This window comes from Ursus arctos, unplaced genomic scaffold (genome assembly GCF_023065955.2).
Source record: "Ursus arctos isolate Adak ecotype North America unplaced genomic scaffold, UrsArc2.0 scaffold_7, whole genome shotgun sequence".
Lineage (NCBI taxonomy): Eukaryota > Metazoa > Chordata > Mammalia > Carnivora > Ursidae > Ursus > Ursus arctos.
Genome location: NW_026623089.1, coordinates 64,670,290 through 64,686,158, shown reverse-complemented (window position 1 = coordinate 64,686,158; position 15,869 = coordinate 64,670,290). Strand labels below are relative to the sequence as shown.

General features: G+C 55.4%; 3 non-coding genes across 3 annotated transcripts; all 3 read left to right on the top strand.

Annotated features, from left to right (window-relative positions):
* Positions 1–168: 168 nt before the first annotated feature.
* Positions 169–287, top strand: LOC125283722 (5S ribosomal RNA). The gene has a single exon (XR_007188825.1). It is a non-coding gene; the product is annotated as a 5S ribosomal RNA (ribosomal RNA).
* A 1,900-nt stretch (positions 288–2,187) lies between these two features.
* LOC125283721 (5S ribosomal RNA) lies at positions 2,188–2,306 on the top strand. Its single transcript, XR_007191713.2, has one exon. It is a non-coding gene; the product is annotated as a 5S ribosomal RNA (ribosomal RNA).
* Positions 2,307–4,219: 1,913 nt separating this feature from the next.
* On the top strand, positions 4,220–4,338 carry LOC125283718 (5S ribosomal RNA). Its single transcript, XR_007191710.1, has one exon. It is a non-coding gene; the product is annotated as a 5S ribosomal RNA (ribosomal RNA).
* The last annotated feature ends 11,531 nt before the right edge of the window (positions 4,339–15,869 follow it).

Here is a 15,869-nt window from a genome sequence, read left to right as displayed (position 1 = left end):
GGCGTGCTGGCTGGCAGGCAGGCAGGCAGGCAGGCAGGCAGGCACCAGGCCCAGGCCAGGCGAGGAGGGCTGACAATCGCTCGGCAGGGGCTGGGCTGGGGCTGGGGCTGGGGCTGGGGCTGGGAGGGGCGGAGCAGGCTCTTGGGGCACCGAGCGGCAGCCACAGGCGTCTACGGCCATACCACCCTGAACGCGCCCGATCTCGTCTGATCTCAGAAGCTAAGCAGGGTCGGGCCTGGTTAGTACTTGGATGGGAGACCGCCTGGGAATACCGGGTGCTGTAGGCTTTTCTCCTTTTCTTTTCCTTTCCTTGCCCTTCGCCCTCCCTTCCACTCCCTCTGCCGCCAGCGGCCCGCCCCCCCAACCTTGCCCAACCCGGCTCCATTCAAACCCCACGTGCCCCCACCTCACCACAGGCCATGCGTGGTGGGCCCGACCCGCTCGCCACACGCCACACGCCACACGCCACACGCCACACGCCACACGCGCAGCGCAACGCGGAACCCTGGCCCTCTGCGGGTGCCCGTGGCACAGCCAGGCGCCCACAGCCCAGCCCTTCCACCTCCAAGCCCCAGGAACGCCCACAGCCTATCCCGGGGTGCGGGCTGGGGGCTGGTGTGCAGGGCGGTGGGCGCTCAGGGGGCGGCGCGAGAGGAGGCGGAGGCGGCGGAGGGAGGTGGAGGGAAAGCGGCCCGGGCGAGAGGAACCGCGGGAGCCCCGGGCGGGCCGTGACCCCGCCTCTGCAGGCGTGCGCTCCCTGGGTTCTCGGCCTCCTCCCTGCCTCCGGGCCCTCTCCTCTCCCGAGCCCCTAGCAGTTCGCTTGGGCCGCCCGCCCACCGCAGCGCCCCGGGCCAACCGCCTGCCGGCCCCGCCTCCTGCCTGGGCCCGCCTACACCTTCTCCCCACCAGCCCTGGGCTGCGCTCCCGCCAGAAGGGCATGGCCCTCCTTCGCACCGGTCACCGTCCCTTTGCCCCTGGGCCCGGGCGTCCGTGCTCCGTGCGCACAGGACACAAGATGGCCAACCGCCCGGGGCCTCAGGCCCCGTGGGCACCCGACTCCGCGCCCCGTCTCAGCGGAACAGCGAGGCTCGCTCCCTCAGCGAGACCCCGGGGCGCCCCGCACCACGGCGACAAGGGCCACCAGAAAATAAAGGACGGGGCAAAAGAAAGAATGCCTCGCACGCCCCCACGCCAGAGGGGTGCTGGGCAGGAATGGCAGCCCATCGGGATTCCCGCCACCTGGGCTGCAAGTCCTCGGGCTCCGAGGGAGGGCTCCTATGGCAGCTCCAGGGCGCGGCCGCCTTGCCCAAAGCGCGCCCAAGCGCGACCGCCCTCCCGTGGGCTAGCTGCCGCGCCCACACAGCGTCCTGTGTGTCCCTGTGTGTGGGTGTGTGTCACCTGTGTGCACCTGGGTCTCTGTCCCTGTCCCTGTCCCCGTCCGCATCCGGGTCGGGGTCTGCGTGTCTGTGCTGGGGTGTGACAGGGTCTGTGTGTTGGATAATCTAATCTCTCTCTCTCTTTCTCTCTCTCTGTCACACACACAGACCACACACACACACACACACACTCTGTCCCTCCCCGTCTCTCCCGTCCAGTGTGTCCCCTAAGTGTCCCCCCACTCCGTGTCTCTCTGTCTTTCCCTGTGTGTCTGTGTGTGTGCGTATTGTGAGCCGGCCCCTGGTGTCTCTCGATCAGGTCCTGGTGTCGCTGGGTGGGGAGGGGAAGGGTGGCGGAGGAAGGGCCAGGGGGTTGGGATGGTGATGATGGTCTGTGGTGGCGCCCGAGGCTTCCGGTGGGCTTTGAGCCCGGCGGCCGGGAGAGGAGGAAAGGCCAGTGGGCGGGTTGTGCTCCCCGCGGGGGGCGGGGGGGTTGGGGGGCGCTCTGAGAACACCTCGGGCCTCGCCCCCGGCGCCCCGACCCACCCCGTTGCCATCCCGGGAGCCAAGCGGCGGCGCGGCAGGAGAGTCCCGGGACGGGAGAGCGCGCGGACTTCCGCGGCTCCGGGGTGCCGGAGGCATCTTGTCCCCTGGGCGTGCTGGCTGGCAGGCAGGCAGGCAGGCAGGCAGGCACCAGGCCCAGGCCAGGCGAGGAGGGCTGACAATCGCTCGGCAGGGGCGGGGCTGGGGCTGGGGCTGGGGCTGGGAGGGGCGGAGCAGGCTCTTGGGGCACCGAGCGGCAGCCACAGGCGTCTACGGCCATACCACCCTGAACGCGCCCGATCTCGTCTGATCTCGGAAGCTAAGCAGGGTCGGGCCTGGTTAGTACTTGGATGGGAGACCGCCTGGGAATACCGGGTGCTGTAGGCTTTTCTCCTTTTCTTTTCCTTTCCTTGCCCTTCGCCCTCCCTTCCACTCCCTCTGCCGCCAGCGGCCCGCCCCCCCAACCTTGCCCAACCCGGCTCCATTCAAACCCCACGTGCCCCCACCTCACCACAGGCCATGCGTGGTGGGCCCGACCCGCTCGCCACACGCCACACGCCACACGCCACACGCCACACGCGCAGCGCAACGCGGAACCCTGGCCCTCTGCGGGTGCCCGTGGCACAGCCAGGCGCCCACAGCCCAGCCCTTCCACCTCCAAGCCCCAGGAACGCCCACAGCCTATCCCGGGGTGCGGGCTGGGGGCTGGTGTGCAGGGCGGTGGGCGCTCAGGGGGCGGCGCGAGAGGAGGCGGAGGCGGCGGAGGGGGGTGGAGGGAAAGCGGCCCGGGCGAGAGGAACCGCGGGAGCCCCGGGCGGGCCGTGACCCCGCCTCTGCAGGCGTGCGCTCCCTGGGTTCTCGGCCTCCTCCCTGCCTCCGGGCCCTCTCCTCTCCCGAGCCCCTAGCAGTTCGCTTGGGCCGCCCGCCCACCGCAGCGCCCCGGGCCAACCGCCTGCCGGCCCCGCCTCCTGCCTGGGCCCGCCTACACCTTCTCCCCACCAGCCCTGGGCTGCGCTCCCGCCAGAAGGGCATGGCCCTCCTTCGCACCGGTCACCGTCCCTTTGCCCCTGGGCCCGGGCGTCCGTGCTCCGTGCGCACAGGACACAAGATGGCCAACCGCCCGGGGCCTCAGGCCCCGTGGGCACCCGACTCCGCGCCCCGTCTCAGCGGAACAGCGAGGCTCGCTCCCTCAGCGAGACCCCGGGGCGCCCCGCACCACGGCGACAAGGGCCACCAGAAAATAAAGGACGGGGCAAAAGAAAGAATGCCTCGCACGCCCCCACGCCAGAGGGGTGCTGGGCAGGAATGGCAGCCCATCGGGATTCCCGCCACCTGGGCTGCAAGTCCTCGGGCTCCGAGGGAGGGCTCCTATGGCAGCTCCAGGGCGCGGCCGCCTTGCCCAAAGCGCGCCCAAGCGCGACCGCCCTCCCGTGGGCTAGCTGCCGCGCCCACACAGCGTCCTGTGTGTCCCTGTGTGTGGGTGTGTGTCACCTGTGTGCACCTGGGTCTCTGTCCCTGTCCCTGTCCCCGTCCGCATCCGGGTCGGGGTCTGCGTGTCTGTGCTGGGGTGTGACAGGGTCTGTGTGTTGGATAATCTAATCTCTCTCTCTCTTTCTCTCTCTCTGTCACACACACAGACCACACACACACACACACACACACACACTCTGTCCCTCCCCGTCTCTCCCGTCCAGTGTGTCCCCTAAGTGTCCCCCCACTCCGTGTCTCTCTGTCTTTCCCTGTGTGTCTGTGTGTGTGCGTATTGTGAGCCGGCCCCTGGTGTCTCTCGATCAGGTCCTGGTGTCGCTGGGTGGGGAGGGGAAGGGTGGCGGAGGAAGGGCCAGGGGGTTGGGATGGTGATGATGGTCTGTGGTGGCGCCCGAGGCTTCCGGTGGGCTTTGAGCCCGGCGGCCGGGAGAGGAGGAAAGGCCAGTGGGCGGGTTGTGCTCCCCGCGGGGGGCGGGGGGGTTGGGGGGCGCTCTGAGAACACCTCGGGCCTCGCCCCCGGCGCCCCGACCCACCCCGTTGCCATCCCGGGAGCCAAGCGGCGGCGCGGCAGGAGAGTCCCGGGACGGGAGAGCGCGCGGACTTCCGCGGCTCCGGGGTGCCGGAGGCATCTTGTCCCCTGGGCGTGCTGGCTGGCAGGCAGGCAGGCAGGCAGGCAGGCAGGCAGGCACCAGGCCCAGGCCAGGCGAGGAGGGCTGACAATCGCTCGGCAGGGGCTGGGCTGGGGCTGGGGCTGGGGCTGGGGCTGGGAGGGGCGGAGCAGGCTCTTGGGGCACCGAGCGGCAGCCACAGGCGTCTACGGCCATACCACCCTGAACGCGCCCGATCTCGTCTGATCTCGGAAGCTAAGCAGGGTCGGGCCTGGTTAGTACTTGGATGGGAGACCGCCTGGGAATACCGGGTGCTGTAGGCTTTTCTCCTTTTCTTTTCCTTTCCTTGCCCTTCGCCCTCCCTTCCACTCCCTCTGCCGCCAGCGGCCCGCCCCCCCAACCTTGCCCAACCCGGCTCCATTCAAACCCCACGTGCCCCCACCTCACCACAGGCCATGCGTGGTGGGCCCGACCCGCTCGCCACACGCCACACGCCACACGCCACACGCGCAGCGCAACGCGGAACCCTGGCCCTCTGCGGGTGCCCGTGGCACAGCCAGGCGCCCACAGCCCAGCCCTTCCACCTCCAAGCCCCAGGAACGCCCACAGCCTATCCCGGGGTGCGGGCTGGGGGCTGGTGTGCAGGGCGGTGGGCGCTCAGGGGGCGGCGCGAGCGGAGGCGGAGGCGGCGGAGGGGGGTGGAGGGAAAGCGGCCCGGGCGAGAGGAACCGCGGGAGCCCCGGGCGGGCCGTGACCCCGCCTCTGCAGGCGTGCGCTCCCTGGGTTCTCGGCCTCCTCCCTGCCTCCGGGCCCTCTCCTCTCCCGAGCCCCTAGCAGTTCGCTTGGGCCGCCCGCCCACCGCAGCGCCCCGGGCCAACCGCCTGCCGGCCCCGCCTCCTGCCTGGGCCCGCCTACACCTTCTCCCCACCAGCCCTGGGCTGCGCTCCCGCCAGAAGGGCATGGCCCTCCTTCGCACCGGTCACCGTCCCTTTGCCCCTGGGCCCGGGCGTCCGTGCTCCGTGCGCACAGGACACAAGATGGCCAACCGCCCGGGGCCTCAGGCCCCGTGGGCACCCGACTCCGCGCCCCGTCTCAGCGGAACAGCGAGGCTCGCTCCCTCAGCGAGACCCCGGGGCGCCCCGCACCACGGCGACAAGGGCCACCAGAAAATAAAGGACGGGGCAAAAGAAAGAATGCCTCGCACGCCCCCACGCCAGAGGGGTGCTGGGCAGGAATGGCAGCCCATCGGGATTCCCGCCACCTGGGCTGCAAGTCCTCGGGCTCCGAGGGAGGGCTCCTATGGCAGCTCCAGGGCGCGGCCGCCTTGCCCAAAGCGCGCCCAAGCGCGACCGCCCTCCCGTGGGCTAGCTGCCGCGCCCACACAGCGTCCTGTGTGTCCCTGTGTGTGGGTGTGTGTCACCTGTGTGCACCTGGGTCTCTGTCCCTGTCCCTGTCCCCGTCCGCATCCGGGTCGGGGTCTGCGTGTCTGTGCTGGGGTGTGACAGGGTCTGTGTGTTGGATAATCTAATCTCTCTCTGTTTCTCTCTCTCTTTCTCTCTCTCTCTCTCTCTCTCTCTGTCACACACACAGACCACACACACACACACACACACACACACACACACACACTCTCTCTGTCCCTCCCCGTCTCTCCCGTCCAGTGTGTCCCCTAAGTGTCCCCCCACTCCTTTTCTCTCTGTATTTCCCTGTGTGTCTGTGTGTCTGCGTATTGTGAGCCGGCCCCTGGTGTCTCTCGATCAGGTCCTGGTGTCGGTGGAGCAATACCTGAGGACTCAGCCTGCCACATCGAAGGAAACCATGCCATTTGGGACTGTAGAAAGTATTCAGAGCAGGAGAAATCTGTATGCCCACCTGAGCCAATCCCAGCAAACGGCCATGTTCACTGGCCCCTTGGCCAAAACGGCAGAATCTGACCTCACCACAATCTATGTCCTCAAATCAGCCCCCAGGGAACATCGTTACACAGCCTGAAGATCAGACTTTCCATTCTCCTGCCCTAAACCTAGGTTAGGTTCTGAGAGGTCATTTCCCAGCGTCCTGGCTCCAAATCCAACGGGCTAGGGGAAACTTGAGCAATACTCCCATTCTCCTAGGCCTTAACCCTAACCCTAGTTTTGGTTCTGAGAGGTCCATTCTAAGAAGCCTGGCTCTAAAGCCCCAAAGATTCAGGAAACCTAAGCAATACCAGAGGACTCAGCCTGCCACACAAAAGGAAACCTGCCATGTGGGACTCCAGGAAGAATTCAGAGCAGGAGAAATCTGAACGTCCACCTGAGAAAATCCAAGCGAACCCCCACTTTCAGCAGCACCCTAGCCCCAAACCCTGAGCCTGACACTCACACCAACCCACGCCTTCAACTCTCCCCCCAGGAAATTCGCCACACAGCCGGCTGACCGAAACTCCCCTGCCCCTAGGCCCTAACTCTTACCCTAGTTGCATTCTGAGAGGTTCATTCCTGGGGGCCTAGTTCCAAAGCCCCAGCTCTTGGGGACACCTGAGCAATACCAGAAGACTCAGCCTGCTGCACAAAAGGAAATCGCGCCATTTCACACTCCAGGAAGGATTCAGAAGAGGGGTAATCTGAATGACAACCTGAGCCAATCCCGGTGAACCCCCACATTCATCACCCCCTGGCAACAAACCCTGAGCATGACAGTCACCCTAACACATGCCTTCAACTCACCCTCCAGGAAGGTAGCCAACAGCTGGAACATCGGACCTGCAATGCACCTAACTCCATCCCTATCCCGACATTGGTTTATAAGAGTTCCATTTCCAGAGGACTGGCTCCAATGCCCCAGGGATCTGAGACACCTGGCTAATACCAGTCGACTCAGCCAGCCACACAGAAGCAAACTGTGTCATTGGGGACTCCAGAAAGGATTCACAGTAGGAGAAATCTGAATGCCACCTGAGCCAATCCACATGAAGCCCCACTTTTGACAGCCCCCTGACTGCAAAGCCTGAGACTCACATTCAACCTGCTCCACGCCCTCAACTCACCACCCATGAAGATGTCACAAAGCTGTCATATCGGACCTCCCATGCTCCTAGGCCCCAATCTGAACCCTAGTTTGGTTTCTGAGAGGTCCATCCCCAGAGGACTGGCTCCAAAACCCCAGGGATTTGGTACACCAGAGCAATACCAGAGGACTCAGCCAGCCACACAGAAGGAAACCGTACCACTCGGGACGCCAAAAAGGATTCGTAGCAGGAGAAATCTGAATGCCAATGTGAGGAATTCCCAGGAAATCCCCACTCTCACCAGCCTCCTGGTCACAAACCCTGTGCCTGTTACTCACCCCAACAGTGCCAAAACCTCAGCTCCCAGGAAGGTAGCCACACAGGTGGCAGATTGGAAAGCCTATCCTCCTAGACCTGAACACTAACCCTAAGCTGGGTTCTGAGAAGTCCACAGCCAGAGGCCTGGCTCCAAAGCCCCAGGAAACAGGGACCACTGAGCAACGACAGAAGACTTAGCCTTCCCCACAGAAGAAAAGCGTGCCACTTGGGACTCCAGAAAGGATTCAGAGCAGGAGAAATCTGAGTTCCCCCCAAGACAATCCAAGGGAACTCCCACATTCAGCAGCCCCCTAGCCGCGAACCCTGAGCCTGACATTCACCCCAAACCACACCCTCAATTTAGCCCCATGGGAATGTTGCCAAACTGCCAGGAGATTGCACATCCCACTCTCCCAGGCCCTAATCTTAACCAGAGTTTTGGTTTGAGAGGTCCACTCCCAGAGTCCTGGCTCCAAAGCCCCAGGTGGAGGGGACACCTGAGCAATAGCAGAAGTCTCATCCTGCAACACAGAAGGAAATGTGCCACTTGGACTTCAGAAAGTATTCAGAGTGGGAGAAATATGAATGTCCACCTGAGTGAATCCCAGCAAACACCCGCATTCACCGGCCCCTGGCCACAAACCCTGTGCCTGAGACTCAGCACAAACCACACCCTTGACTCAGCCCCCTGGAAGGTTGCCACACAGCCACAAATTGGACCTTCCATCTACTAGGTCCTAACCTTAACCTCCATTGTGTTCTGAGAGACCCATCCCCAGAGGCCTGGTCCCAAAGTCCCCCGGGAATGCTAGATAACACAGGCTGCCACACATAAGAAACCTGCCATTTGGGACTCCAGAATGGATTTGTAACAGGAGAAATCTGAATGTCCAATTGAGCCAAACCCAGCGAACCCCCACTTTCATCGGACCCCTGGCCACAAATGCTGAGCCACCCACTCACCCAACCCTCGTCCTCAACCCAGACCCCCAGGAAGGTCACCACACAGCTGGCAGATCAGAGCTCCCATGGTCCTAGGCCCTAACCCTAACCCTAGGTTGGGTTCTGGAGTCCATTCCCATTCCTGGATTCAAATCCCCCGGGAAAGGGGACCACTGAGCAATGCCAGAGGAATCAGCCTGCCACACAAAGAAAACAGTGTCAGTTGGGACCCCAGAAAGTATTCAGAGCGGGGAAATCTGAATGCCACCTGAGCCAATCCACGCGAACCTCCACTTTCAGAGGGAACCTAGCCAAAACCCCTCAGAATGACTCTCATCCAACCCACACCCTCAACTCACCCCCCTGGGAAGGTTGCCATACAGGCGTATATCAGACCTCCATGCTCATAGGCCCTAAACCTAACTCTATGTAGGGTTCTGAGAAGTCAATTTCAGAGGCCTGGCTCCAAAGCTCCAGGGATTGTTGACACCAGAGAAATACCAGAGGACTAAGCCTACCACACAGAAGGAAACTGTATCATTTGGGATGCCAGAAAGGATTCAGAACTGGAAAAATCTGAATGCCCACCTGAGCCAATCTCAGCGAGCACACACTTTCAGTTGCCCCCTGGCTACAAACCCTGAGCCTGACACTCTAACAATGCCCTCAACTCTGCCCTTCCCGAAGGGCACACAGTTGGCAGTTCGGACCTCCTTAGCTCCTAGTCCCTAAACTTAAACCTAGGTTGGTTCTGAGAGGTCCATTCACAGACTGCTGGTTCCAGAGCCACAGAAATTGTGTACACTTGAGGAATAGCAGAGGAGTCAGCATGCCACAGAGGAGGAAGCCATACCATTTTGGACTCCCGAACGGATTCAGGGCAGGAGAAATCTTAATGCCAACTTGTTCCAATCTCAGTGAATCCCCACAGTCAGTGTCCTCATGGCCACAAATCCTAACCCTAATGGTATATTGGGGTCTTAGAAGTCCATCCCCAGAGGCCTGGTTCCAAAGCGTCAAGGAATTGGGAAACCTGAACAATACCAGAGGACACAGCCTGCCCCACAGAAGGAAGCCGTGCCATCTGGGACTCCAGAAAGTTTTCAGAGCTAGAGAAATCTGAATCCCAACCTGAGACAATCCTAGGGAATCCCCCAATTTCACCTGCTCCCTGGTGGTAAAAACTGAGACTGACACTCACCCTACCACAGGCCCTCACTCACCCTCAAGGAAGGTCGCCACAGCGGGCATTCCATTCCTCCTATGCTCCCAGGGCCTAAACCCTTATCCTAGGTTGCGTCTGAGTGGTCCATTCCCAGGGAATGTCCCCAAAGCCCCAGGGTTTGGGGAAACCTGAGCAATACAAGAGGACTCAGCCTGCCACACAGAAGGGAATCATTGCATTTAGGACCCCAGAAAGGATTCTGAACAGGAGAAATCTGAATGCCAATCTGAGCTTATCACAGCCAACCCCCAAATTCAGTGGCCTTCTGGCTGCAAACCCTGAATCTGATACCAACTCTAACTCACACCCTCAACTCAGCCCTCCCAGAAGCGGGAGGAGTCACAATTCCAGACTTCAAGTTATACTACAAAGTGGTAGTCATCCTAACAGTATGGTACTGGCACAAAAATAGACACAACGACCAAGGGAATAGGATAGAAGCTCAGACATAAACCCACAATTACATGGCCAATTAATCTTCCACAAAGCAGACAAGAATATTGAAAGGGAAAGGACAGTCTCTACAACAAATGGTGTTGGGTAAACTGGACAGCTTCGCACAAAAGAATGAAATTAGACCGTTTTCTTTCACCATACAGAGAAACTCAGAGCCGTTTCAAGACCTCAGTGTCAGACCTGAAACCATAAAAATCCTCCAAGAGGGCACAAACGGTAACTTCTCTGACATGGACCATACCAACATTTTTTCTAGACATGTCTTCTGAGGCAAAGGAAACAAAAGCAAAAAAAAACTACTGGGACTACATCAAAATAAAAAGTTTCCACACTGCAGAAGAACAATGAAAACCTATTTATAAGAAGACAACCTACCAAATGGGAGAAGATCTTTGCAAATATCATATGCAATAAAGGGATAGTGTCCAAAATATATAGAACTGAAACAACTCAACACCCCAAAAACAAATAATCCAGTTCAAAAATAGGCTGGTGATGGGTATTAACGAGGGCATGTATTGCATGGTGCACTGGGTGTTATATGCAAGTAATGAGTCATGGAACTTTACATCAAAAACTTGGGATATACTGTATGGTGACTAACATAACATAATAAAAAATTATTATAAAAAAAACAGGCAGAAGACGTGAACAGACATTTCTCAGAAAAAGAAATACAGATGCCCAACAATCACATGTGAAGATGTTCACCACCACCCATCATCAGGAAAATGCGAATCCAAAGTATAATGAGACCTGTCAGAAAGGGCTAACATCAACAGCACAAGAAACAACAGGTGTTGGGAGGATGTGGATAAATGGGAACCCTCTTGCACCATGGGTGAAAATGAAAACTGTTGCAGTCACCGTGGAAAACAGTATGAAGTTTCCTCAAAAAATTAAATATAGAACTACCCTACGATCCAGCCATCACACTACTGGGTGTTTATCCAAAGAATATGAAAACAATAACTGAAAAGGATACATGCACCCCTATGTTTCTTGCAACATTATTTACAATAGTACAATATGGAAGCAACCCAAGTGTCTGTTGATAAATTGATAAATGAGATGATAGATGATAGATGTGTGTACACACACACACACACACACACACAGTGGGCTGTTACTTAGCCTTAAAAAAAGAATGAAATCTTGCCATTTGCAGTCACATGGATGGAGCTAGAGAGTATTATCCTAAGTGAGATCAGTCAGTCAGATAAAGAAAATACCATATGGTGTCACACTTATGTGGAATTTAAGAAACAAACAAAAAAGGGGCGCCTGGGTGGCACAGCGGTTGGGCGTCTGCCTTCGGCTCAGGGCGTGATCCCGGCGTTCTGGGATCGAGCCCCACATCAGGCTCCTCTGCTATGAGCCTGCTTCTTCCTCTCCCACTCCCCCTGCTTGTGTTTCCTCTCTCGCTGGCTGTCTCTATCTCTGTCAAATAAATAAATAAAATCTTTAAATAAAAAAAAAAAAAAAAAAAAAAAAAGAAACAAACAAAAAAAAAAAAAAGGAGAAGAAAAAGAGACTAAGCGAAATACCGATTCTTCACAGCAGAGAACAAACTGATGGTTACCAGAGGAGAGGTGGATGGACGGTCGAGTGAAAGAGATGAAGGGAATTAAGAGTACATGTTTGTGTAAGGAACCGAGATGCCCTTCAGCAGATGACTGGATTAAGAAGATGTGGTCCATATATACAATGGAATATTACTCAGCTATCGGAAAGAACGATTACCCAACATCTGCAGCAATACGAACGGGACTGGAGGAGATTATGCTAAGTGAAATAAGTCAAGCAGAGAAAGACAATTATCATATGGTTTCACTCATTTATGGAATGTAAGGAATAGTAGGGAGATCAGTAGGAGAAGGAAGGGAAGAACGAAGGGGAGTGGTAAACAGAAGAGGCAATGAACTATGAGAGACTATGGACTCTGGGAAACAAAGTGAGGGCTTCAGAGGGGATGGGGGTGGGGGACTGGGATAGGCCGGTGATGGGTATTAAGGAGGGCACATATTGCATGGTGCACTGGGTGTTATATGCAAATAATGAATCATGGAACACTGCATCAAAAACTAAGGATATACTTTATGGTGACTAACATAACATAATAAAAAATTATTATTAAAAGAGTATATGTTTCTTGATGAGTGCTGAGTAATTTACTGAATTACTGAATCATTCTGTTATACACTTGAAAATAATATAATACTGTATGTTAACTCTACTGGAATTAAAATAAAAAAATTTTAAAAGTATTTTTCTTCCTGTAACCTACTTGAAAAGCTTTCGCTACACAACGTCCATAAGCCCTACTTGGGTGTATTTAAACGACAATAATTACTCACTTTATGCCTCGAATTCAAATTTCACTGAGTTCTTATACTTTACCTGTTAATCCTAACCACAGGAGTCATGGTCCCTTTCTGTCCAGGCTCAGCACCTATGTATTCAAGAATGTAAGTAAAGACAGATGCCATTTCACAAACCAGAAAGCTAGTATTGTTTCTGTTTTAGTACGAGATAGTCACAGATTGTGGGATAGGTTTCAGAACAGGTCTTTTATATATCCTGGATGTCTAATTCAATGGCCATTACCTGGATCCATTTGGCCGATAGGTTCCCTGTGGATGGGCTTGCTTCCAAGCACATATATGGAAGACACAAATGTGGGTGGGCTCAGTGCTGGACAGGAAGAGGACCAAGTACAGACAAGGGTACGACCACTCCCCTGATCTAGGAACGGCCATGGGAGCGGGTATGGGATGCAGAAGCAATGGAAAACAACCAAGGTCACCAGTTGAAGGCAAGAGGCACAGCTCACAGGATCTTGAGATGCAGGGCTTGGAGGCTGCTCTGAGCTACGTCTGGGAGGGAGGGGGGTGAAGGAATGAGAAGGAGAAACTGCCTGCCCCTGACCCATGACAGCCGCCCACCGCTACTGGCACACATCAGGTTACACAGCTGACACAGACCCTGGGCTCAGGATGGGCCGGCTCGGATCCCTCAATCTTCAGTGGGACAGTGGCCCCAGGGCTCAGGGACAGCCTGAGGGTGGTGGGAGGGAAAGCTGCCCCTCCCAGGTCATTCCCTCTTTGAGCAGACAGCCCTCAAGGACTGCTGAAAACAAACCCACTAACAGGTTTGAAAGACATGCCATGGATGACCTAAGTCCTTGAGAAATATAAAACAATATTCATACTTAAGTTCAGAGCTGTCAGCTCAGGAAGTGGGGAGAGCTTCCCTGAGGAAGACTGAGGAGATGGCAGGCCAGGCCGAAAAGGGAGATGTGGCTTTCCTGATTGGGGACCTGCAGCCCCCTTCTAGGGCAGGGCTATCACCCTCGCCTCACAGGGGATCCATGGAAGTTCTCCATCAGGGGACTGACAGGGGCCAGAGCTGCCTCTCAAGAAGGCTCTACCCTGTCATTGGGTTGCACAGGACCCCACAGCGGAGGGCCCGATGGAGAGAAGGCAATACCTCGGAGGCCAGGGGGCAAGAGCAGAGGCTCATGACCATGAAAATGATGAAAAGGAGGAGGCGGCAGCATGGGAGCCTGCATGAAAATGCCATGGCCACAGTACCTACAGCTACAGTGCCTTCTGTGCCAGGTGCAGCTAACTTCAGTGGGTTTCAGACTAGTCCTAACCACAACCCTAGGACGTGTCCACCACCACCACCATCCTCTCCCCTTGCAGCTTCTGGGAATCACAGTCACAGACCCTGGTCAGTTTTCATGGAAACCAAGCAGTGACTCCGACCACACAATGCCCCTCTGGTGGCAGTCCAGTGTGACTGTTGTGCCTGGCCAGAGACTGCTCTCTACCTGTCTCCACACAACTCAACAGACAGGTGGGTGCCCCTGAATTCCACAGGATCTGATGAGACAGATCCACAGACCCACTACCCCGCCCACTGCAAACATCCAGTGGGTCACTTGGATCTCGGTGATTCTCATGAGCTCGCCATGCCCTATTTCTGTCACTTCCTACAGAAATCCTGGTTCTGATCCCCCACAATACCATGCATCCTACTCGCTGACCTGGGACCATGCTATGAACCCAAATGGCACCATTCTTTTAGAGAAGACCACCCCTGCACCTCCTAGAAAAATGTTTCTAATGGCATATGAGTCTATCAGGAATATGGTGTGAATAGTGTTGCACAGCCTGCATGATAGTAGTCAGTACTTCTCACAAGCGTTGATCCCCTCATCTCACAAAACCTTCCTCTGTCCCCACAGAACTCATGCTCTGCCCTCAGAAAAAAACCCAGGAAACAAACCTTTAATCTGAATACTCCTTTCACCTTCTGGTTCAAATCTTGTCCAACCACAATGATATGAAAGTAGAAATCAGTCACAAGAAGAAAATGGGACAGCCAAAACTATGTGGAGATTTAACAACATGCTACTGAACAAACAACAGTCAAGAAGAAATGAAAAGAATTTTAGGGGGCGCCTGGGTGGCACAGCGGTTAAGCGTCTGCCTTTGGCTCAGGGCATGATCCTGGCATTATGCGATCGAGCCCCACATCATGCTCCTCTGCTATGAGCCTGCTTCTTCCTCTCCCACTCCCCCTGCTTGTGTTCCCTCTCTCGCTGGCTGTCTCTGTCTCTGTCGAATAAATAAATAAAAAAATCTTTAAAAAAAAAGAATTTTAGAAGTACCTTGAGACAAATGAAAAAGAGACCCTACAAAAACTTATGGGATGCAACAAAAGTAGCTCTAATGGGGAAGTTCATAGGAATTCAGGTCTTTGCCTATCCACAAGAAAGCTCTCTAATAAACAACCTAATTGTACAAGGGGAAAAAAGTAGAAAAAAAGAAGTAGGAAAAAAAGCAAAGCCCCAAACTAGTAGAAATATGGAAATAACAAAAAGAAATTTGGAAATATATCCAATGGAGGCAAAAAAGACAAAACATCAATGAAAATAAGAGCTGCCTTTTTTTTGAAATATAAACAAAACCGACAAACTTGTGGCTTGACTCAGCAAGAAAGAGGACTCAAATACAATCAGGAAAGAAAGAAAGATAATTGATTCCTGTCTCACATCAAATCATTGAGGAGAACACAGGCGGCAACCTCTTTGACCTTGGACACGGCAACACCTTGCAAGACACATCGCTAAAGGCAAGGGAAACAAAAGCAAAAAATGAACTATTGGGACTTCATCAAGATAAAAGGCTTCTGCACAGCAAAGGAAACAATCAATACAACTAAAAGGCAACCCACAGAATCAGAGAAGATATTTGCAAATGACATTACAGATAAAGGGCTGGTATCCAAAATCCATAAAGAACTTTTCAAACTCAACATTCAAGAACAAATAATCAAGTCAAGAAATGGGCAGAAGACATGAACAGGCACTTCTCCAAAGAAGACATACAAGTGGCCAACAGACACGTGAAAAAATGCTCCACATCACTTGCCATCAGGGAAATCAAAACCACAGTGAGATACCACCTTACACCAGTCAGAATGGCTAAAATTAACAAGACAGGGAACAACAAATGTTGGCCAGTATGTGGAAAATCGGGAACTGTCTTACACTGTTGGTGGGAATGCAAGCTGGTACAGCCACTCTGGAAAACAGTATGGAGGTTCCTCAAGACATTAAAAATAGAGCTACCCTACGATCCAGTACTTGCACTACTTGGTATTTATCCCTTAGACAGAGATGTAGGGAAAGGAAGGGGCACCTGCATCCCAATGTTCATAGCAGCAATGTCCACAATAGGCAAACTGTGGAAGGAGCCAAGATGTCCTTCACCAGATGAATGGAAAAAGAAGATGTCATTCATATATACAATGGAATATTACTCAGCCATCAGAAAAGATGAATACCTACCATTTGCATCGACATGGATGGAACTGGAGGGTGTTATGCTGGGTGAAAGAAGTCAAGCAGAGAAAGA